Here is a 25,619-nt window from a genome sequence, read left to right as displayed (position 1 = left end):
TCTGCTGCTTGCACTCTCATTGAATGTGGCAACTTTGAGTATCCTTTATCATGTTTGTGCCTCTTTGCTAAGTTTTCTGACGTGTGCGTAGATTCTGAACGTATTTTTAATTTCTTAACTTTAGAAGCACCTTCATGAGTTCTTTTATCAGAAGTTCTTTGATCTTATGTTAACAAACTGTCAAACACATCTTTGCTTTTTGGAGAAGAAGGAACTGGGGAACTTGTAGAGGAATAATCACACACATTATCCATAGAAGATGAATCACCAGGTAAATAAAGGTGAGTCAACTTCCATATAAATAACTTCAGCTTTCTCATCAAGAGATGAATGCTTAGACTGTTTGTCAGATTTCCGTGAAGCATTGACAGAAGCCTGACTATTAGGAGGGTGAGTATTGATTAAATTACCCCGAGTCTTAGCACTATTATTTGTTTTGTTCTGAATCAAAGTTGTGTAGTTCTGCATTTGATCTCTATATTTTTCAAGAATAACAATTACTTCCCTTTCATTTCCATTTTTATCTAATTTCTTTTTCTCCTTTAATTTGAAATAATTTCCGAAATTTTCACTTTTAGCTTCGCTAGGCATTGAGATTAGATCTCTGCTTTGATGCTGAGATTCAATTAATTCCTTTGAATTAGCATTAATTATTTTCTTAATTTCCTTGTCTTTCTCATCAGCTCGCGGTAAAATATCCTCGTCAGACTCAATAACAGACAGTTCTTCTTTTTTCCCCATTTCGGTGTCTCTACTTCGATCTCCTTCTCGAGATCGTTTTACTTGAAATCGTGTCAAAAACGCATTTATCCTTTCTAAATTTAAGAACTGTTTATCTTTGAACAACCGAGCAGTTTTGTTACCCAATACATATCTGCCAGGATCATTTGTAACAACAGCTGCCTTTGTTTATATGTGACCAAGTTCACAATTAATTTCAACTTCAGCTAACGGTAGACACAGTACATGGTCATTTAAGAGATATTGTACCCAGACATGTTCTCCAATCATTTTTGCTTTATCTACGTATTTTCAAGAAGTAACATATACTGTGGCTCCTGTGTCTCGAAGAATAGGCATTTCATACCCATTAACTAAACCGTTAATTGTATACGTCTTTAATAAATCATCATTCGAAAATACGCAATTTATCTTTTCATTTGGTTTTAAGCGAGGGCACTGAGGCTTAAAATGTTCGTATGACCCACACTCGAAACAACGTGGTCGATATCTTTTGTCATATAAATTTTCTTGGTTCTTGTTTTCAAATTGATTTTTTTGTCGTTGATCTTTCTGGTATTTTTAATCATCCCATTTATCAGAATGCTTAAAATGAGGCGGATGCTTTATTGTTTTCGCAAAATTATCGGAACGAGGTTTAAATGATCCTCTGATAAATCTCTCAGTTTGACTGGCAGAAAATTTCGACTCTATTGTTTTTCTGACATCTTCAAAATTTTCAATTTTCTTAACCATCTCAATAGGTGAAATTATGGTTGTCCATTGATCCATAAAATGTTCTTTGAAATCTGGAGAAGTACGCTTTTTTATTTGATCAACCAGCATGAGATCTTTTAGCTGATCAAAAGTTTTAATGTTTAATCCGTTAAGCCATCCTTCTAAATAAATCTTTAATTCATAGTAGAAATCATACCAAGTACTTTCAGTAGATTTTTGGTGTTTATTAAATAGTTGTCGAAATTTTTCCGCACTCAATTTAAATCGTTGTAACAGTAAAGATTTTACATATTCATACTTTTTCGCGTCTTCTTCTGGTTCTCTAGCAATAAGCTGAAGAATGTCAGGAGGCAGCAATGAAATAAGTTGAGCCACTTGATTTTCAGTAGTTATATTCATTATTTTAGCTTGACGCTCAAATAACACCAGAAATAAACTTATTTCATTTTCTTTAGGGTTGAAACGTGGCATGACATCGTGAATTCTGATTTTTAAAGGCTGCTCAGGTAACTGTGTAGTTTCTACCGGCTGAGCTGTTGCAGCCATTGTTTCCAACTGAAGTTTCTGTAGCTCAAAGGCTCTAATTTGCTCTTCTCTTTCACACTCTTCTTTTCTTTCCCGTTCTTTTTCTCTTTCTTCCCTTTTGCGTTCTTCTCTTCTTTCTCTTTCGCGTTCTCTTTCTTCCCTTTCGCGTTCCTTTTCTCTTTCTTCTCTTTCGCGTTCTTCTCTTCTTTCTCTTTCTTCCCTTTCGCGTTCCTTTTCTCCTTCTCTTTCTTCCCTTTCGCGTTCCTTTTCTCCTTCTCTTTCTTCTCTTTCGCATTCTTCTTTTCGTTCCCTTTCTTCTCTAATTGCAGCCAGTAGTTCTCCAGTAAACTCCTCATCATAACCGGAACTTTCAGTAATCAATTTATGCAACTGAGCAATCTTAAATTCAGGTTTCACGGTTAAACCTAACTCTTCTGCTAGTACTTTTAAATCCTGTTTTTTACTCCTAGCTAAGAATGACATGTTGACACAAGTTATCTTTAATAGGCTTCCTTTTGAAATACAATCTAAAAGCTCGTACTTGTATTAAAAATATATAATTTTTTGGAAAGACTTAATTTCTCAAATACGAAATTCACCCCAGCCAATTGGAAAGATTTATTTAAACAACTTTGCCAGGTTGGCACAAAATACTATAATACTACGTCGGGTTGACGTTTTAACTCACTATTCACAAGCCTCGTTAGCTATAACTATATAAACACCTTTGCCAGTTAGGCAATACAATGGAATTTTACCCACGTCAGTTTGACGACTTTACTATCTATCTTCACGCCTGGTTGGCGATAACAAAAACAATTTTTGCCAGTTTGGCAATACAACTTTTAGAATATACAATCTGTAATACGTCGAGATGACGTTACTATCTATCACACGCATAAATAATAATTTTAAAATACTTCTTTACCACAGATATCAATTATAAATTTAAGCTGAATATTTTTAGTGTCAGTTATTTTAAAAAATCTTACACGATAAACTATAATTCTGAAACAAAGTATTAAAATTCAATAAAAGCTTTTTTAAGAAAACCAAAAGTTAATTTTATCTTCAGAGATCACCAGTATCCTGTTTTTGACAATTTTTGCTCGGACGCAAGTTATAGAAGCACAGAAGATAATCTTAATGATCCGCTTCAAATCTGGCTTTAAAACAGCAGACTTCTTACATCCATTTCTCCTTGAAATAAACAAACTCGGCAATTGGTATTAGCAAACTTGTTCTAAAAAATTCAGCAAATTTCTGGGATTAGTGGACCAGCACCATTAAAATTGATAATTGCACTCCTAATTTCCAGTATCTTCGTGGAACCTCCAATTAATTAAAGACTGTAATGTATTTTGCAGTAATTTACAAAACAGACAATCTTCTTAGTAGAACATAAATTTTATTTCTAGTTCACGGTGATAGACAAATTTTATACAATTCTTAAATGGCAAAATTTTTATACTACTCCTAGCTGGTAAAAAACTACAGAATTCTCATCTTTTTTTTAAAACAATATCTCATGTTGCTGAGTAACGGTTTAATACAAATATGGCGTTGCCACTTCAACAATAAATATATTTATTTATTAAATATTTAATAAATAATGTGAGTCTAAATCCACGACTTATGAGATGGGCACTAGTACTACAACCCTACAATTGCACGATCGTTCATCGAAGTGATAAAAACCATAAAAATATAGACGCATTAAGTCGTACTCCCTGGCCTGATTAAATAATTTGTTTCTCTATATAGATAAAAAAAAATATTTTGTTCCTTCCTCTCTTCCTCAGTGTATGTTATTATGCTATATCTTGTATTTCAATTCTGTATTGTGCTGATATTGTTGTTCTATTAAAAAAAAAAAAAAAAAAAAACTTTAATTTATAAAAATATAAATTAAAGTTTATCTGGAGGGGGGAGAGGTGGTTGTAATATCTTGTTATTTAATAAATAAATATAATTATTGTTGAAGTGGCAACGCCATATTTATATTAAACCGTTACTCAGTAACGTGAGATATTGTTTTTAAAAAGATTAGAATTCTGAAGATTTTACCAGGTAGGAGTAGTATGAAATTTTGCCACTTAAGAATTGTATAAAATTTGTTTATCACCGATTACACAATTGATTCATTAATTTCATAGACTTTCATTCATTACTTATAAAAATATTTAATTTACAAAAGCTGTCTACTTGATTATCTCTTTTAGTTAAAACTTTCTACACTAAATCAGTTTGAATTTCATGTAGTTACAAGGTATTTCTCCCACCTCCTTCGTGGTATAACTGGAAGCACACGACGCGCATTAGGGAGGTCCTGGGTTCAGAAGGCTACACATTCTGCGACTCTTTTTTTTTTTAATTTTCTATTCTTTACATTCTAAGTCTTCGTAATTATCTTTCTAATAAATTACAAAACCTTTTTAATGCGTTATTGAAGGATTACAAGTTTGATAATTATAAAAAAAAAAACGTTTGATTTCCATTAAATTATAAAATCAAAATATCAGTATTTGTATCAGTCACAAGAAATCATTTCTACCCACGATAGCTACTTGTATTTTTCCGAATTTTTAGAAACTTATTTCGCAGAACTACCATATTAGGATTTCGCAGCATCATAAACTTCGAGAAAATGTGCAATATTTTAAAACTATTTCAATGCCATGCGAATTCCAGGAACAAATGTGCCATGTGAATGACAAAATCATGTATGTATGCTTAAGGAAAAAACATCAAGAAAAATGCCATTAATTAATAGATATGCTAAATCACGGTGTATCTAGCAGACATAATAACAACCGATGGACTTTCATCCATCGGATGCCTGGCAAAACTGATATCGATCACGAATCGATTAACTAGAATCGATTCACCTTTCTGTCTTACTCGAGGTCAAAGGAATACGGATTTCTATCAATGAAAGACTTCATGCGAAAGGTTTCACGAGAATACACCTGAAAGGACAACCATGAATTTCGTAATGGAATCTAGCACACTAAAGCTCAAGCGGGGGCGTAATGATAAAAGATATCAGACAGCTGGACAATGAAGATTATACGACTACACATAAAAATCCCATGGAACTGTGACATGATCACTTGCCCGACTAGCTTATTTCTACGGGATGTTCACATTTCTCTCTTTTATTATGTCAGAGCTGAAGCTTTGTTTGGAGGAAATCGATTACTGGACTTAAAATAAAAAATTACTCAATTATGAAACGCCAGGAAAATATTTTTAATTGACCTTGCGTGAGCCAGACACTGCATCAAATATCGGAATGCCCTTGTTAAACTTCCCCTTCAAAATATACTGAAGGATATATTTTTTCCTCCGGTGAAAGAGTTGAATTAACTGACACTTAATAAAGACAGATTAATTAATAATAATAAAATGAAAACGGAAAAAAAATATTTTCCCACTTCGCACCCTTGCACAATGTCTAAACGGAAATTTAAAAAAAAAAAAAAAAAAAAAAAAAATCAGAAATGCTTTTCTACATTCTTTACACACACATAATGCTCTTAAGCTCTTTTGAAGCAGGAATCGGAGATGCCAATTATCCAGCACATAAATAATTCAGGCAGGTCAAAGAAGCCATTCAATGCCAATTTAACCTAAATATAAACTTAAAAAAAAATGCAGTTGAATAAATACTTATTAGGAATGATATTTAGATATAGAAGATTTCTAGAGTTGCAGAGATGGTACCAGTGAAACAGCATTTTTACACATTGAACTTGGACAGGAAAGCTAAAAGACACTCTTAAGGAAGTTAAATAAATAGCAAATACAGACTTATTATAAAAGAAAAACACAGTTTCAATTATTTATATGAAAACTTACACGAAACCTAAGTACGCGCATGTAGATATAAACTATTCTTTTCAGCATAGCATGCAGCAGGAGCGTAGCTAGAAGGGGGACATCTGTCCCCGGGCGCAGAATCCAAGGGGCGCCAAACTGATGTTACGACATTTTAGAATTAAATGTTTTCCATCCTTGGCAACCAGTAAGGGGCGCGAAATCTTCAGTTGTCCCTGGGCGCTGAAAACCCTAGTTACGACTCTGGCATACAGTGATTATGCGTTCATCGTACATCATGTGTAGTCGTATGTCACGACTTCAGATGACAGACAAAACAGCTATGTTAAACGTTCACATTACACCAAAGAGACAAGGTGAATTGTTAAAAATAACAAGTGTTCAGTATGAACTGGATTATGGCACAACCCACCAAAGCTACCTACCTAAGTGAAAGAATGTCTGCGTGGAAGTCTTTTTATAGAAAGTTAGCTCGTATTCACTGCTGCATTTTCATTTTGCGTGTAACGAATATTTTACCGATTTTACAATATTTTTTCAACTGTTATCTGTGGAAGTTCACGACTCAATCTCGTTATTAATTTTCACTGGATACTGTTGGATAGCGCCTTGAATATAATCAGTTAGCTCTTCAGATATACAAAGTCAACAGATAAAAAATTAAACGATTGTCTAAGTTAATATATATATATATATATATTGTTTGTTAAAATATATATATGGCAAATTAAAATTATATTTTTTCCATTTCAAATATTTTTTATTAATTAAAACATGTTTAAGTAATTATGTTTCGTTCAAATGTAACATTAACATCTGAACAACGTTTACTGGGAATATATGCAGCAGCAGAGTATGTCTCCTGATAACAAATAATGCCCAGGCAAATGAGATAACACAATAAACGTCGACATTCTATAATTTAAAAAGGATTAAGAATTTATTAATTTGAAAGGGAGACAAATTTGTATTCACATTACACAGAAGAAAAACTAAGAAATCCAAATTAGCCAGCTAGTTCGCCGGTAATCGAAACCGGACTAAGAGGGAATATTTTACTGGAAGAGTATAAATATTAGATAATTTTTTTAAATGATTTAATTTTTCTATACCTGATTTTTTTGCTATTTTGCATACTAAAATGATGATGAATGACGTAATAACAAATTTAAGGTCTTTGTAAATATTAATAACATATCGTTTCAATACAATTAGCTTCGGAAAAATCTGTCTCATTTTAACCTTTAAAAAAAAAAAAGAGAGAGAGAGAGAGAGAGAGAAATAATATAAAACATAAAAATTAAAAAAATATGAAATGTTTCAGATTTTAAATTACGTCCAAAGGGGCGTTTTTTAACATTTTGTGTGTTACTTTTCTTTATTAAATATCATGTTCTTCGCACTTAAACCATAAGATCCAGTTCAACAGCAATATCGCAAAATAGTTTTAAATGAGCACATCTTTAGAATTTCGGATATAGAGACACGCGCTGGAGACAAAAATGTTTTTTTCTGCACAACGTTGCCATATCTCGTTTTGAAATCCTTGAGTTTGTTAATAAAAAATTCGTTAAAGTTTTACAAAATACGAAATCGATAATGAAAACAAATTTCAGATTTCAAATTTGGTCTTCCCCATGCCCATACTCGTTGGAGGATTACGTCATTCAAAATTCGTTGGCTCTATGTACCGTTATTTTATCATAATGCGAGAAATATACATACATTTATGCAGATTTTTCATTATTTAATTTCTTCAAATATACTGCAGGACTCTAACATTTTGTGGCAACAGTTTGAAAAGTGAACCGATATTAATAGAAGTCCGACGCAAAATGCCAAAAGGAAAGTAATAGTCCTTCGGGACTCAAGTCCCTTTCGACTAAAAAATATTTAGAACGAACGAATATTTTTCCTTTCTTTGGTTAATAGAGTACAGCACATGAGAGCTATCTGCTTCAGGAAAGAAATGCCTAGGGAAGAGCTTCATAAGGAAAACCAATTCCTGTATACATTACCCACCAAGAAAATCATGATATGTTGCCAACTATTTTCCAATATTATTTTTCTTTGTTCTTGCAAAGAAGCTTGAAAAAGCTAACAATTATATATAAATTTATTTATTCGATTACACTGACATGTTGTTATTTAAAATCCAAAACAGCTATATTTTCCATTTTATCGAAATGTTCAGCTGCCAGAGCTTCGGTCCACATTAAATATGATAATCAGGATTCTATTGCATTTTATTTTCAATTAAATGATAACTATAGTCAAGTATTTGAGTAAATGCTGAACGAAATTAATACCCTATTTAAGAATGACTTTTTGCATCATAATGAACCCAAAATTGAATTTATAACTTTACAGAAGTATTTAGAAATATAAGAATTTATGTAGCAAAAAGGCACTCACATAAAAAAAAAAATTAATATTCTAAATACAGATCTATAATCTTTAAGAAGGTGAGGGAAAGATTAATTATCTTGTTAAACAGCTTACAAGAACACAGCATACTATCAAAAAATAATTAATTGTCATTATTTTGATGTAACGTTATAAAGCTTACAAATGAGTAAAAATTATAAATGCAGAATTCTTTTGTCTCTCTCCAATGCCAATTTTTAGCAAGAATAGTCATAGGCAATGCAGAAGAACACTTTGTACTACGAAGTGGCACATTTTGCCCTTAGAGCAGTGAATACTCACAACCGTCGAATATGGGGTATAGCAATCTCAGTATTTCGCATGATTGATTAACATAACTATATGGTGTGGTTCATTCAGACTCGCGCTCTCGTGTCTGAAAGGTTGCTCAGAATTATTTATGTCTCTTTCTCTCTTAATCTCTTAGGCTTCATGGCGACTCTTCTCTATTGAATATGGACATTTCAGTTCATGATCCTGCTCTCATTACATCTTCTGCTCTCCTCAATTCTGATACACTTGTGCAGACTCCAGAAAAATCTGAGGATAGTCTGAAAGCTGTTGCTTCTCTAAAAAGAAGGACTTAATATTCAACTGAAACTGATACAAGTATCATCTATGACCTCATCGAACAGCTTGCTCTTACAAGGAAGCACGCCAAGGCACTGAGAGGTAAGTGTTTTCCACCTTGTACGTCAGGATCTATTAGTAATAGTCTTATTTACAATGTTAATAAAGGGGAAAATTAAACTTATCTTAATACTGACCCAGAGAGTTTTGTTAAAAGCAAACAAAACTGTGAAGCAGAATCAAATGAATATTCCAAAGAATCCCTATCTACCAGTAACAAATTTAATGTTTTATCTAACGATATTGTCATTAAAAATTTAAACCAAATAGAACAAATCGTGCAGCTGACACCTAATCCTGTCACGGGTATTCCCTTTCCCTATAATGGTGAACCCTCTAAATCATTCGGTATTTTTGCAAAACCTGGCTCAGAGTACGACTGCCAAATTTACCGGAATACTCAACGATGAGTATCTCAAAGACTCTAACCGTGACCATGTCATAGAACGCTAAGTACTTTCTTTAAAAATAAACGCCTTGAGCACTATGTGATCAATGGGAAATATGCACAACCCATTAATCGTAATAAGAGGTCTCTCCACAGAAATTAGATAATTCCAGGATTATGCTCTCGCTGGATGCGATTTCACCATCAGTAAACTCACACAACTGACTAAAAGATGCAAGAAGGCTCCCATGCCTTTATTCCTGATTCAAGCTGAAAAGAATGAGATGACTGCTAAAATATACGATGCACATATTCCCATGTACTTTGCGATTTCGGCCGAGAAGTATATTTCGAAGAACCAGGTGCCGCTCGTAAACTTGATATCATTCTTCAGGAAACTGCTATTTCGAACCGAGATGCGTGAATGATCTCTACCTCATAAAACAACTGACTGCCTACAGCAGGAGCGGCTCGAAACTTCCAAGCGTGGCAACTGTCTAAGTCCACATAACTGCCAGTTACAGAAGTTGCATTAAATTTCCAAAAAAAAATTGAACTCAAAAGTAAAAAAGAGAAAATCTGATCAAGCCTAGAACGTTTTATGCAGAAGCCTTAAAAAATTCGGCGAGTATTCAAAATTCGAAAGGTCAATATAATTTCTCAAAGTGTTCAAAGTATCAACAGCAACTTAGATCTGCACATGATGCCATAGATAAATTGTGTATCTTCTACTTAATCATCTCAAAAACAGCTGAATACCTTGTGGCTACTCAACTCTTTTTGCTGCTTTGTAGTTGCAACTCCCTGAATTTACTTTAAAATTGCTTTTTAACTTTTACATTATTTTTCTACACTGCTATTTTTCATTAATTTTATTCTTCCCCTTTATTAGTCGACAAATTCTTTCTAAACGTGAGGTTCTAAACGAGTTTCCACTTCCTCTCTGCCACTGCCTGAATTGCTTGTGTGTTAAACCTATCTCTCCACTTATCCTGAATCTCCATTACTATCACATGTAAAGATGCCACACTTCGCTTGACCATCAGCTCCGGGGCTTTTCATTTCCTGCCCACCATGCTGCTTCACTTTTCAGACCTTTGCTAATAATGCTACATCGATATTCACGTTCCTATGTAGAGTCACAGCCTCTCAACTACCTACACACATCTTCATTAGCTTCTGAAATGTTTTATTGGGTTTTCCCCAGATCGTATTTTATTTATGCTTGTACGAAAAGTTATGTGCACATACTAGTGTGTGACAGTCAGGATGAGGCTAAGAAGCCTGTATCAATGACCCATAGTTCACCTGAGCCTGTATGGTGTGGTTTTATTCCTGAAATTCACGGCTCCTTTTTCTTTGAAAACAGTACTCCTCAAAGCCCTAAATGCTGTACCGTCACGACTGTCCGTTACTGCGAACTTCTGCAGCTGCAAATCATTTCTGTCTTACAAAAACGACAATGCTTAAAGAGATGCAACATATCATGTAAGATGATGCAACATCCCACATTGGTGACAAGCAGAGGAACTGTTTTGTGCTCTTTCCGAATCCCTGACCGCCTCATTCTCTGGACCAGATTCCCTGTCAGTTTTGACTAGGGGGAATTCTTGAAAAATAGTATACGATCTTAATCGGAACTGAAGGCAAACATAAAGAGGTTATCACTTCTAGCGACAATCCCTGCTAGACGGGACTTTTCTGAGAAACGAGATTCTGGTAACACACTGGTTTAAACGGGAGGGTTCCTAGAAAAAAGAGCCCAGCTGGAAACGAAGTCCCGCCTATCTACGGAAACGATTAAGAGGTTACGCGGTATTTTTTGAAACCTCACTAAGAATGTCTCGCCTGGAGCTCTGTCCCAGGTAAAGATCAACCAATCAGACGAAAGTTCTGCTTCTGAAGGATCACGTGATGCCAATCTGAGAGATAATCGATTACTGCTTGGCGTTCAAATCTTTGTAGTAAGTGAAAATGGTAATCTAGCTACGTGGGTTTCCTGAAAATGTGGGAATTCTGAGAATTGTCCCTTTCGACGTCCAGTCCCGCGTAGCCAAAACATAATGTAATTGAGAACACACCACATTGCTGCAATTCCTCAAGAAACCCTTCGCGCTGCTATTGAACATGCTATAAAACGCTTTGAACAGCGACTGATGCAAATGGAATGCACACTGAACAAATGCTGCCATTAAATAAATGTTTATGTTTTCAATTCGTGTTTCTTATTCTTTACACGTCACCTTTTCAAATGGTGGTCAAAATCTGAAGAACTACTTTTTTATTATTAACTACAAATTAGCCATCCTATACCTGAATACTGATCTAAAACGAAATCTGATCATTAGTATCCTTATCAAAAACATACCTATATGTATATTTAAAGTATTTTAAGACAGAATTTTAAATTAATGAATTTCTAGCTAAGTAGCGAACCGAAAAAGAGGTTTAAATCTGTAAAGCATAAAAGCAAGCCTGATAGATCAGACAAATTGTCTTTATGTTAATTAGCAACAAAATTCTACGACAGCTTTTTTCTTTAGTCTAAGAATATCAAATTAACACTTCGTGGACTCACCTTGCCTATAAAGAAGGATAAACATAGAAAGAAAGAGGAGAAAGAGAGATAAGGAAATAGAAATATCATTGAATTTCCTTCTACTTTTTGAAATGACTGCTTTGTTTTGATGCGTACAAGCTACAAGATTAAAATTTATTCGAATTGCTGTGAAAAAAGAAATTACACTTGTTTTCGAATCTAAATGACCCAAAATCTTCCCTTTTAAAAAGAAAATTTCGTATTCTAACTATGTGAATTTATTAGGAAAATTAAAAGATCACGAAGAAAAATATATCTTACTCACACGTATTTAAGAATCATATGTGAATAAAATAGATTTACACGACATTTTGCTACTTTTTAAAGAATAAATTAAGAGAAAAATCCATACTTGTTACAGTGAATTTATTGGATTACATCAAATCACATCAGGACTATCTGCCTTTGGGTTATGCTTTTGTGGAAGACTTGTAAAGGCTATATTCAAGTTACACTTAGAAAACACACCTACGCAGCTAGCGTATTCATTCGAATTTGAATTGGGTGGAATTACCAGTGTTCAACGGTCTTAAGAATTCGGCCATTGGAGGATCATTTTTATAACTTCATTTCGTTCACATACATGCTGCGCGAATTGTATATTGTAATTGAAAGAAATCATTTCAATTTTAATCAAGAATATCCGGAAGATGCAATCCGAGGATATCCTACCTCTCCTCTCCTACAACCAAACTCTCGAAGGAATTTTCGGTTTAATAGATTTTAGATCCCTCATGCTACATTGCACAGTCACGAATGTCTATACCTTACCTAATATTCAATCTTGAAACCAACGGTCGGCCTCTGATGGCCACTATAACATCCAGGGCCGCTAATTAAAAATATGAAAGTAAAAAAAGGAAAGTCCATAAGCACTTGTAATTATAAGAAAAGAAAAAATGCCAAAGCACAATTTAAAATTAGACAAAACAAGCAACCTTACAGTAATATCGATTCTGAATAAAACTATCGATTTCTAGGCAATCAAACTTCATTCACTTCTCTCCTAAAATTTTTTGTTTAAACTTGCAATATACATGTATTGCAACAAAATTTCACTGAATTCTGTACCGAGTATAAAACATATGCCACCCGTAATATAAATAATTTTATTACTTATACTAATCATATAAACGAAAATAAAATTTATCGCCATGGAAAAGCATCAAAACGTTATTGAGAAGTACATAAATGTTTTCAAGAGCTCTCTTTTTGTTTCCCATATAATAGGCAATCGTAAATGGAAAATGGAACTTTTCGCCTCCAAACCATGGTTTGCCAATTTTGCCTTCTTGAGTGAGTGTATCACCACTTTTTATTAGAAGTTAACTTTTATTTAATGTGTGAACACCACTTCAAGAAAACCCACAGCAACCCAAGGGATATTACTTTTTCTGGGGGGGGACTACATTTTTTTTTTACAATAAAAATATTGTAGTCTAACAGTATTAGAATGGAATATCAACAAAAAGAAAGAAAGATAAGAGACTCAGAAAACTCATGAAAACATGTTTATGAATTATATTTAGCTCCACATTCAATACGTTACGTTAACAATGGCCTGCATTTTATTTGCTGGGAAATCGTACGCTTTAACACAGAAAACGTTTTGAAGAAACAATAGAGAGAAAGATGCAAACAAACTGTAATTACAGAACACCTGAACAAAACACGATAAAAAAATTTCACTACGCACAAATACAAGGTCACACATGACGGCAGACATCATTTGTTTTTACATGTCTGAAAAGTATAAATTCTCGGTCAACAGAAATAAGCGCACAGTACAACATGCCAGTTGAACAAATGTGATAAACAGCAGCATCCTTGCCGCGTGAAGCGAAAGCTATAAGCGAGTTAGAAAAGAAAAATGGTATTACAGTAAGACCCCCGCTTAACGCTGTTTCGTTTAGCGCTGTTTCGGTTTAGCGCTCTTTTATTTCAACCCGGGGATTCTCCGAAATTATGCGCAGCGCTAGGTTTCCAAATAACATATCCGAAACAGTGTAGTTGTGTTTCTTGCTTTGTGGACGCATTTTTATCATTTGAAACATTTGTTGACATTATTGTAAGTTTAAATTTGTATAATACTATAACGATTAATACAGTGACAAATATTATGATCTTTAGTTTTTATCATGGGTGATAATAAAAAACAAGAAAAGAAAGCAATCAGAAAAAGCATTTCACTGGAAACTCAAATGCAAGTGATTAGAAGATTAGATTCTGGTGAACGTCAATCTCAAATTAGTGCTGCATTGATTTTGGTAACTTCAACAATAAGGACAACTCTTAAGAATAAAGAAAAAATACTGTCATCGGCAACTGCAACTATGTCAAGCTCTGCAACTAGAATTACCCATTCTAGAAATAACATTATAGAGGAAATGGAAAAACGACTGTCTATATGGATTGACGACGAAATTGAACGCAATATGCCATTAAGCTAATCTATCATAATGCCTTCTTGACAAAAAGGCAGAAAATTGGAAACCCAGAATAGACTGAATGATCTGAGTGAGAATTTTATTTGTTTTTAAAAGTATATGCGTTTATATTGTTTTTATTTTTGTAAGAAATAAATGTTTGATTTTATTTTTATTAAAAAACATTATTAAATTTAATGCCTAACCATTTTTTATCCGTCTTCCCCTAATCCCATTATTTACATGTTAAGATAGCCTCGCTTAGCGCTGTTTCGCATTACACTCTACTTCGATGGAACGTATCCCCCGCGTTAAGCGGGGTCTTACTGTATTTATAATACAAATTCACAAATTTGTCGAGATCACGTAATAGCACATATCAAAGGGTCTACGAATAATGCTGATTATCTTTCAAAATTTCAAAAGAATATAAACTGTGTAAATGTGATACACAGCTCCACCGTGAATCAAAGTTATTACACCATACTAAAGCAACGCAGATGCTATATTTTAAAATTAATAACCAAAAAAAAATAAAGCAGTTTTAAGTAACTTATTTGAATTCGTCTTGCGGGGGGGGGGGGGGCTAAGACGAAAAGTACATGGTCGACGGTCACAATTTTAATCTTCCCTTCATGTTATTTTACATTTTCATTTTGTTTTGAATAAAAATTTGCTTTTTTTAAAGCCCAAAGGGGGTTTACTGTTGCTACCAAACATTATCGTCCCGTATTACATTTTAAGAAACTAAATAATGAAGAATCTGCATTGGACATATGTATGTTTCTTGCACTGTGGGGAAAAAAAAAAGCAATACCTAGAGTAATCAAATTTTGAATAACACAGTCCTCCACCCCAACAAGGGCACTTGGAAGCATGAATTTGGAATCTGTTTTGTCTATTTCTTGCTTTGTAGTTTACCGAATACCTGAAAGCACGAATTTGGAATCTGTTTTGTCTATTTCTTACTTTAAAACTATTTCTTACATTTCATAAAAGGTTACCGAATATTTGATTAAAATGCTCAACAATTTCAAGTGGCAATACTGTAGAGAATAAAACATTTTTATCTTCAGCGCGCTAGACTGTCTATTGGAAAATCTAAAGATATGCTGTTTTTAAACATTTTTAACCTCAAAGTGGCGTTAGCCCAAATGCTCTCAAAGCGTGATGTGCTATTTAGGGGGGGGAAGCCATTTTGGGTGTACTAGAAAATCTGAACGCCTTCAGATTTCATTTGTTTATTTCTTTATTCTGGAAATACAATGGAGATAACTTGAATTCATTCTTCCGGTTTTATCATCACCTTAAAAGTTCACTTTCTCAAACAGCACATGTATATCAAATAGATCACTAGTTTTTATTTTGTATACAGAAAACTAAAATAGTTAGTTATAACTCCGCACATCACATGTGGCAGTCCACGAAATTTTCTAACAATCATAACTAATACAAGTGACATTTCTGCATAACTGATCGAAAGAAATCAGCTTATGATTACCGACATGATTTCTTTAAAAATATGTATTACTGCTCTAATGGTCCTCTCAGTATGATCTTGCGTTCTTCATTTCTCCGCCGATTTTAAGGAATCTTTGTAAAATGAATTTCACTACTATTGCAACATCTAAAAGGAAAGCATAAGCTGACCACAATTACTATCGATAGTGATATAAAGTGAAACAGTTTTGAAAGTTATAAATCATCTGTAAGTTTAACGTAGCTGAAAGCGAAGTTCTTCCGTAGTCAAATTCAAGCGGAGTTGAGAAAAGAAGATGCCTCAATTTGACTTATGATGATGAATTTTAATGATGATCAGTGAATGGTTTTTACAGGGTTTTTTTATAGTGATTATAGTCTCATTTTAAGTCTTCTTTTCATCGAATACTTAGGAAAGCTCGAGATTCGACGTTGGAATTATTCCAATAGCATTGATGATTTAATTGCTCCTATTAATTTTACTACTTTTCAAAGATATGCGCAGAATTCTCATCATCAGCACAGAAAACAAGATAAATTTCGAAATTATTTCTTGAATGGAATATTCAAATACAGCTGCAAGCCGTTTTCCAGTTGTAAACCTTGCATGCAAATTTGAGTAGCTCCAAAGACGAACATAAAATGGTGGCTCAAGTATGTTTTGATGCTTGGTAAAAATAAAAAGCGTTTTAACAAATTCTTTCAAGTTTTAAAAGTAAAATTTGGTTGGAATTCGTAACACATTAATACATATAATGAATAAGAAGCAATTGCAGTCATTTAAGATGCTTACTTTCAAAATTTTATGTCCGCCGTTATTGATTATTTTTTGCGTACCACAGTTTAAACGCTGTTCTAAATGACTCTGCTCCAATTCGTTCAGTAAATTAGGCTCTAGAGCACATTTTGAGTGATATGTATATTTTAAAGAAATGTATTTCTTCAAATATCACATTATCACATAAAAAAACAATCATTAATCTATAAAACGTCAGCATTAACCAAAATAATTTTAAAAACTCAAAAAATAAAAAATGTAAATAAATAAAAAAAAAATTATAAAAAAAAGGGGGTTCGCAAATAACCGTCAGGCTACTGTACAATGTTATTCATTCATCCTCTGTTAACGAGAGAAGGAGGAACGGTAGCATGACATTGTTCTTCACAAATGTGAAGATAAGTATCAATTGAAGATGATAGAAACTGATATCCTCTCTCTTAAGTTACAAAAGATTTACGCCTTAATGGTACAAAAGTGCATTTTAGAGCAAAGGCAAGATAAAAATGGATAATGCTAAGTTGTATAGGTATTGCTCAAAACTTCAGTGAAAATAGTTTAAATTATGCAAAAACGTGTAATACGGTTACATGCAAGCTTATAATGCAAGTATTAAAATTCCAGAAATTTAATGAAGCAAAGCACATAATGCAGTCAGTTGTAAAAATATGCATTCTCTCTCCAAATCATGATGATAACTCAAGCGAATAAAGTTGGAACAGTGGTTTCCCATCTACATGAGGTCTCACGGGGTAATTAACGGTACTTGTGTTTCCTTTTCAAATATTTATAGGAATAACTAAATAGTATTACAAACGATTAAAATCGGATAACCTGAAAATTGTATCAGCTAGCCAAATAATGAAATAAAACCGGATGGAAAAAAGAAAATATATTTAAAAAGTTTGTTCCTATTAATAACCCTAAAATCATTTTCCAGGTCCTACTGGCCTAAGAAACAGAATCTACCATTAACAGCAGAGGAAATTCATCATATTTTGCACCTAGCGGCTCACAAGATTCTCAAGCTCGAAAAGACTTTCCGAAATCGGGGGTGGGGGGGAGGAGAAGCTTAAAGCTCTTGAGTTTCAGCAGCTATCCAGGAAAATGAAAACTTCTCTAATGAAAAGAATAGTACAGAGAAAAGGATCTATAACGGAGGAGTAAGGACGACTTCCAGAAATTAGCAATGGTTGGCTATTGCAGCGCGTACAATTGCCACGAAAAAGCTGATGGTAGTGCCTCATTTCACAAGTAAGAATTTTTAAATATTTTTATTTTTGACACTGAGATTGCTTTTTAAATACTTAGCATGTTTTTCAAGCATAATTAACGTTCTAAAAAGCTGTTGCATGCTTTCAGGCTTGTATATATTTTTAGCTTTTCCTATGATGTAAGAGAATTTGTAACTTCTTCTTTTAGAAAATAATATTTTAAATCTGAACTAACAGAAAAATTCAACCAAGTAATTTTCTCTTACAATTACTAAAACTATAACTAATACTAAACTATAGCTAAATACTAAAATGCCTAAAAATGAATTTTTGAAAGTTTTTCTTTAAAATTTATAATTTTTTGCTGCTTTTTTAAATTATAGGTAAATTTTAATTCCTAGCATTATAACTAATCAAAAATAAGAATATTTAAGAATGAAAAGTATACATCTTATATAGCTGGTTTTGTTGTTAAAAGCTTAGCTTATAAAGTAAAATGTAATATCTGTTTCTCAGCTTTAGTTTCAACAGAACCATACGATGGTTTGCTAGGTTTCAAATATTATAAATCTGGATGTAAAGGTTTGACTTCTCCTTCCAGTGACGTCCGAATGATCTGCAAAAATGCAGAAATAATTTTTAGGCAGACTGAAAAGGAGTTTAAATTGTATAAAAAAAATATTATAAATTTCATGACTCTAAAAGTCTGAAAAAGCGTAGGAACACATATATTTCCTTCTCTTCAAGACCGTACTTATGATGATGAGCCAGATAAAAATCACCTGATTAAATTAATTAAAGCAGTGATATTTCAATATTTAAAAATCAGAATGCATCATGCAGTTGCATGTTACAATGAATCTAAACAGAGAGAAAATATTCGAAGCAGATTTACTAAATTAATTTTATTTAAGCATCAATAAACCATATTATCTGTTTCTCTTCCTCTCTCTCTCTCTCTCTATATATATATATATATGTGTGTGTATTTACATTAATAGATAAATAGATATAATCTTGTTTTCACAAATATTTGAAATAAAAAGTGAAGTCAGTGAATTTTTCAATGCAACAAATATCCTAAATTGTTTACTTTCATACATATGTATTTATGGATGTATAGTCATTCTGCTTAAAGTATTTACAGGTATATAAAATTACAAGGTTACTTTAGGCGCATTAATAAAAATTTAAGATTGGACATATAATATCTTGTATTTTATAGTAATTATTTTTTTTTAATTTATTTCTAGTTCCGCATAAGATTTTTTTATTTACTGCGAATTTTTTTAAAATTTTTCATTACACTCAGAAAAGTTTATGCTCCGAATTTTATGAGTTATTAATACTGTCATAAATGATCATCTTTTAATACCATAATAATTTTGAAAACAGAAAAAATAAATAAAACAATCCTTGGTTTCTATAAACATTTGAAATGATAAATATTTGCTACTACTCCTGAAAATGTTCATAAAATTAAAATAAATTACCAAATCTTGTTTAATTTTATCTTATTTGTTTCATAGCATCATGTACTATCAATCTTACTTAATTTTACTTTATTTGTAGGAAAAAAGTAAATTCATAAATTTTTTGTTTAGAGTTTTTACGGTTTTATCAAAGTAATGATGTTTAGACATGAATTACGCTTATGCTCAAAATACAGTAAAAAAAAAAAAAAAAAAACTCAAAATGCACTAAAAAGTGGTTTCATGAGATATATAAAATCTGACTGGCAAAAACTGTGATTTTTATTATCTCATCATTTATACAACGTATCACATTTAATAATTAAAAAGAGTTATGTGATACAAACGCCATATGTTTCAATGTAACGATAAACTAAATCGTCCCTACTCTCTCTTCCCGACATGTGTGTGACGCACGCCCCGCCCACTGGGTTAGTCTATTTCTTATTAGGTCCATATGTTTTCTACTTCATGACGTAAACTGCGAAAAAGGAAAAAAAAAGGGGGGCAGTTCTATATCACTCGTTCTACTGGGCCGATTGACGAAATTCAGATTGCGTTTTTTCATGTCTCGGAAGCGCGACTTAGGGTATTTATTAGATGTATTTATAGCGTTGTAGGCTTTTTCTGAAATGACAAGCCATTTTTTTTTCCATATTTCGATTCTACGACTCAAATTATGCCAAACTGCAGAGTTTTGTAAAAATCGCACAAGTAGTTTTTAAAAAATTAGCTCAAAATTTTAGCTTGAGTTTGGAATAAATTTATTAATATCTCTTTTTTTTATTAAACTTATTTGATTGTTCCTTTCACATTTCGAAATTTAGGTTCATTTCTTAGGATTTATATTTCAAATTTATATTTAAAAAAATTTTTTTTAATGTTTCGAAAAAGTTTTGAATTATAATCTACAAAATTTTTACCATCATCGTATAATAGATATATTTCTAAACATACCCGCAAAAAATTAGTTTTTTATTCAAAATTTCCGAAGATATACGTGAATTTATATATTGGCACATTTTGAAATTTGGCTTATTTGTTGAAAGTGATAATAACATCAAATGTGGTTTAGGCACTTTGCTAAAATTATTGAAAGTTGGAATGATGTGACATCTTTTCCGCTCATGCACAAGGTAAAAAGAGAAAGTAAAATAGTTTGCAATATATTAAGAAGTTCACTAAGTGAATCATCCTTGGTCCAAACTAAAAAAAAAATGCACCAAGATAAATTTTTAAATTTCTCTACAAATTCCACACCAAATTTTACAAAAATTAAATATTTAGGCATAATTTGAAATGTAGAATCAAAATATGGCAAACATTTGGCATGTCATTTCAGAAAAAGTCAAAATATCTATATTAGGACAATGCTATATCTATCTATATAGATATATCTCATAAATAGGTCGGAGATATCCAGCAGTGGATGGGATTCGGAAAATTCAGATAAGAAGGCAAAAAATTCAGATGACAAACCCAGTATAAACACTATCTTAAAAAGTGGGGAAAATTCAATATAAATTAGAAAAATAAATAAATAAGTAAATAAATAACTGTCCAATTTTTTAAACGAGTCTAAAATTTTGGATGGTATTACATACCTTAACCGAATAATAAGAAATTATTCAGGTATTAGCCATTCTAGTATAATTATGTTTTCTTAATCACAGTTTCTGAAAGAACACAACTTTAAATATATGTTATAAAATATTTAAAATATCTTATAAAAATATATTTTTAAATATATCTTATAAAATATTTTTAAAAGATAAGTAGATAATGAATGAAAAGTTAATTTCCTATTCCTTCTTTTAAAAATGCTTATTTAAAGAAAATATGCAAAATATATTGTTATGTATAACTAAAGAAGGCAGACCTTTCAATTTATTAGTTCAGAACAGATTATATCTAAAACTAGATTAGAGATTGTGTGCTTAATTTTAAATATGTATTGAATTTTATTCAGAAATTTAAAACTGCATTGATTAAAAGAATTCTGAGATTTTTTTTTTAATGGAATCTATAATTTGTCTTGAATTTGCATCTATAAATCTGCTTGAAAAAGTACATAAAAACATTCTACAAAACACTATGAAATATTCAAGATGCTAAGGTTAACAAACAGCCAATACCAAAATAAAATAAATTTTTCTCAAAAACATTTTTGAAATTGTTCACCACAATATCTTTAAAATTAAGATAAAGATTAGGACTATTTCAATTCATGATTAAATTCTCCACTAGAAGTAGAATAAAAACAAACTGTCCAGCTTATTTATTTTTTTAACCAATAAAAATTGGTTAAAAATACAATCTTTTTCCCATGCCATGCTTTTTTTTTCGGAGGGGGGGGTCATCATGCTTTATTTGAGATTCTTTATCTGATAATATGGAGAACTTTTCCAATTGTAAAATACTCTGTTTTACCACATAAAATATACACATGCCCAGTAATCATATTAGCTCTTCTAACTTCAACTAAAAATTATATTAATATAAATTCATATTTTTAAAAATCTAAAATTCAAAACAAAAATGCTAATAAGTTAATAGATAAATAGCAATAAATTTTGATTTGCATTATCTTATTATTTATGCAAATTCAGCACTTTCTCTGGAATGTAGTCCTTACATATGATTTTGAATGCTATAAATTTATTCAATTTACCCATATCCCTCTCAATTCAATTCAGTTCATAAAAATTACTTTATTTATTTTGTTTCTAATAATGATTTAAATTTTTATACATTATACATATGATTTAAATTTTTATACATTTCTAAAGTTATATTACTTTTCAACATAATTAAGGGTATTTTTTAAGAGATTTATATAAAATTTTAAAAATATTCACATCAGAACACTTTCAACTGTGCTTTTTAGTAACATGATTATTTATCATACTTTATTATAAAAAAACAGCTAAACAATATTTAAAGTCATTTTTTATTATTGGAGATAATGATCATTTAATTGTTACCTGGCAGGTATTCTTATCTTTTTTGCCTGTTGGCAAGTTCGAACTCATTTACAAAATTATACAAATATATTAATACAGGTAGAATTAATTGAGCATATATAAAAAAAATTAAGTTCTTAAACAATTAATTTAATTCAAAAAAGAAAAAGCACCTTCACATAATTCATTGTACCTTCTAATCGCATTCATATTTTATGAACCCGAGAAGAAAAACATACTTTTCTCACAGTTTGGAATACATTAATAAAAACAGCAATTTTGTTTGCAATGTATGCCACGTACGAAAGCAAACAAAAAATTTAAGAGCGCAAAATTATTCTTTTAGTATTTTCAGTTATTAGCAGATCCAACTACATCAGAGATGAAAGGTATTAGAGCACAGCTTTACAAAATAAAGTATTTGAATAAAAGAAGAAATTTATCTATGTATAACCACTGACTTAACTCCTCTTTTGTGTTGAATACTGACAACAAAAAAAATTTATAATTTATAAAGATTTTCCTATTGTCAGTATTCAACATAATTTTCATAGACTAGAAAACAAAGGAAAAATTTCTAAAAGTAATTTTCTTTTATCCAGAGAAGCAAATTCCCCTCCCTGTCTTAATAAATTATTATTTGAACAATTATATAATTACATGTATTATTTATTTGAATAACCGAGCATATATAAAGTTTTCTGGATACCTGCAATAAATGTAGAAAAGAAAACTAATTTTGGCTCAAACATAAAATCAGATTTCTCTCTGTTAAATTTAATGCTCTTCTATTGACCATATTAAGAATTTAAAATAATGAGCACCTTTACTTATAAAAAATGTACAAAATGTAACACCATTTAAAATATAATAAAATGTTAAAAATTATCAGAAAATCATGCTTTTAAATTCTGCAAATATATACAATAAATGCACAAAAGGTGAAATTAGTTTTTGCAAGCACACTTCATTAAAAATAGACTTTTCCTTCAGTTAAAACTATTTTAAAGTTAATATTTATTCTAAGTTAATTTTATTTTATATTTCATAAATTTAGTACAACAATTACTATAAATATGCAACACCATTTAAGGGTAATAAAATATCAGGAGCACAAGTTTAGCAATATGCATTAAGTCTAGATCAAAATTAAACTGCATATAATTTTCAGTTAAACAAATTCAATTAAAATAATATGAAACAGGGAACTAAATTCAATTAAAATAATATGAAACAGGGAACTAAATTCAATTAAAATAATATGAAACAGGGAACTAATATTAAATCATTATTTCTTAATAACATATACAAAAATAGGGAGAAATTTAACTTTTCTACATATACTTATTATTGTTACATGAACAAAATCTCTTCCAATACACCTGCTTTTAGTTCTAAGGCTCACAACACCACAGTAGAGTTTTGCTCACATCAATTTGATAATTTGCTTCTTAAAATATTTTTAGTTCAATAAACCACTGTTAATACCTTAAAATTTATTTAGGTTATTTAACACAGAAGTCTGGATTTGTGCAAGATTGCAAATTTTGGGGCAGCATTGTGCAGACTGGAGTATAGCAAAAATAATACACTGAATGTGAATGAGGGCAACATGTAAGCCACTAATGTGACTGTGATTAATCTGCAACCATCTGTTATAATCAAGCATCTAATATTTTCCACTCAACTCAGAACTACAGGTATCTGCTAGATATAAATGTGACCCCCCCTGAAAAAAATACAGAATAATAGCTATATTTATAGAATGATTTTTATATCACTATTAAGACACTAATTTCCATTACAGCAGGGTTTCTCACACTATGGTATATGTACCACTAATGGTGTACTACATTGTTTTTAGTGGCACAATTTTTTCACAGAAGGCTTAAATGGATATTCAGAATAATTGTAAACAGCATAGATTTTAAAAATTGGAAAATGCTTTGCATATATATTTATTTATTTATATAACACAAAGTGTTAAAGTTTAAGCATCCCTGCATTCCCCATTCTGTGAGTAGACCCACAAAAGTTCACTGCAATTGGTAGGCTTACTTTTGCAAAAGTAATGTATTTTATGCAACATGATCTCACTTTGCATGGTCCTTGTTTTAACAGATCATTTAACAGGTGATTTTCTTGTTTACTACATTCAGTTTTAAAATGTAATAATTATTTACATAATTTTATACCTTTCTGCAAATTTATTGCACTCATAGTAAATGCTTAGTTTATTTTCACTGTAATTATTATTATTTTGTACTTTTTTAACAAGCTTTCTATTCAAATCTACTCTGATTAAATGCAGAATATTAACTTTTAACATGCTGCTCTTATTCATGGTTTAATTAATGAAATTAAACTCTATCTGAAGATGAGATTACAATGACCAAATGAAATATTTCCAGTGACAGTAATTACTGAATTAGTATACTGACAAAAAATACCTAACATTTGATACTGGATTGTCCAATAAAAGCATTAGTATTAAAGTGACGGAATTTTTTGATGCAATAAGAGAAAAATAACCAATAATTACACAATAAAAAATATCTTTATATTTAATGTTTCATGTTAATTTGCTGCAGTATTTACACATTAAAATGCATGCAATAAATTATATTTGATTTTATGGATACCATGAATGATTTTTAGAAAAATGATATGAGAAACCTTGAAACATAATTATCAGACTGGCAATGTAAATACATGATAAGCGATAAAATGATAACTTAAGCATAAGTGTTAGTGATATAAATAATAAGGACTTTTCTACATTTTGAATAATTTGATCAATTCAAATATCTATCAATGAATAATTTCTAGATCGAAAAGAAAAAATATGACAGTGGATAAGAAATACAGTCACTAATTTGTTTTCCACATAAATTCATTTTAGAAAAACTTGTCAGGATTTGTAAACACACTGCTTAATTTTAGCAGTTGCATAAAATAATGCTTATAAAAGCAAGATATGTATAATATACACATACACATGTATGTAAATATGTATGGGTGTACATATATTATAGTAATTCATATAAGTCATGCTCTAGACTCATACACATTAGCATTATTGCATAAAACAGGTTCTAATGCTCAAATAAGAACTCTTTAAATTTCTTTCAGTCAATAAAAATGTGGTCCAACAAAATATTTTAATTTACTATAAAATGCTCAACAATATGACATATCTCTTAAAAAAAAAAAAAAAAAAAAAAAGGAAAGGAGAGAAAAAGTGTGCATGCAGTAAAATTTTTTAAATCACTAATAAAGTGAGTATGTCAAATTTTCCAAGTAAGACAAAGGTAAATCATTTTACGAAAAAATTGCAAGTGTATACCAAACACAGAACACAAACATAGCAAAGAGGCTCTTTAAAAACACAAAAATATACTATTAAAGAAAAAATATAAA

General features: G+C 31.1%; 1 protein-coding gene across 4 annotated transcripts in view; it reads right to left on the bottom strand.

Annotated features, from left to right (window-relative positions):
- LOC118203454 (cyclin-dependent kinase 17-like) overlaps window positions 1-25,619 on the bottom strand; it is a 286,968-nt gene that overhangs the window by 143,303 nt on the left and 118,046 nt on the right. The gene's annotated exons all lie outside the window — the stretch shown is intronic.

Source organism: Stegodyphus dumicola, chromosome 1 (genome assembly GCF_044657685.1).
Source record: "Stegodyphus dumicola isolate Sdum_Otavi_A_Nest chromosome 1, ASM4465768v1".
NCBI lineage: Eukaryota > Metazoa > Arthropoda > Arachnida > Araneae > Eresidae > Stegodyphus > Stegodyphus dumicola.
The sequence above is the reverse complement of the archived record's forward strand: the minus strand, read 5'-3'. Positions and strand labels throughout refer to the sequence as shown.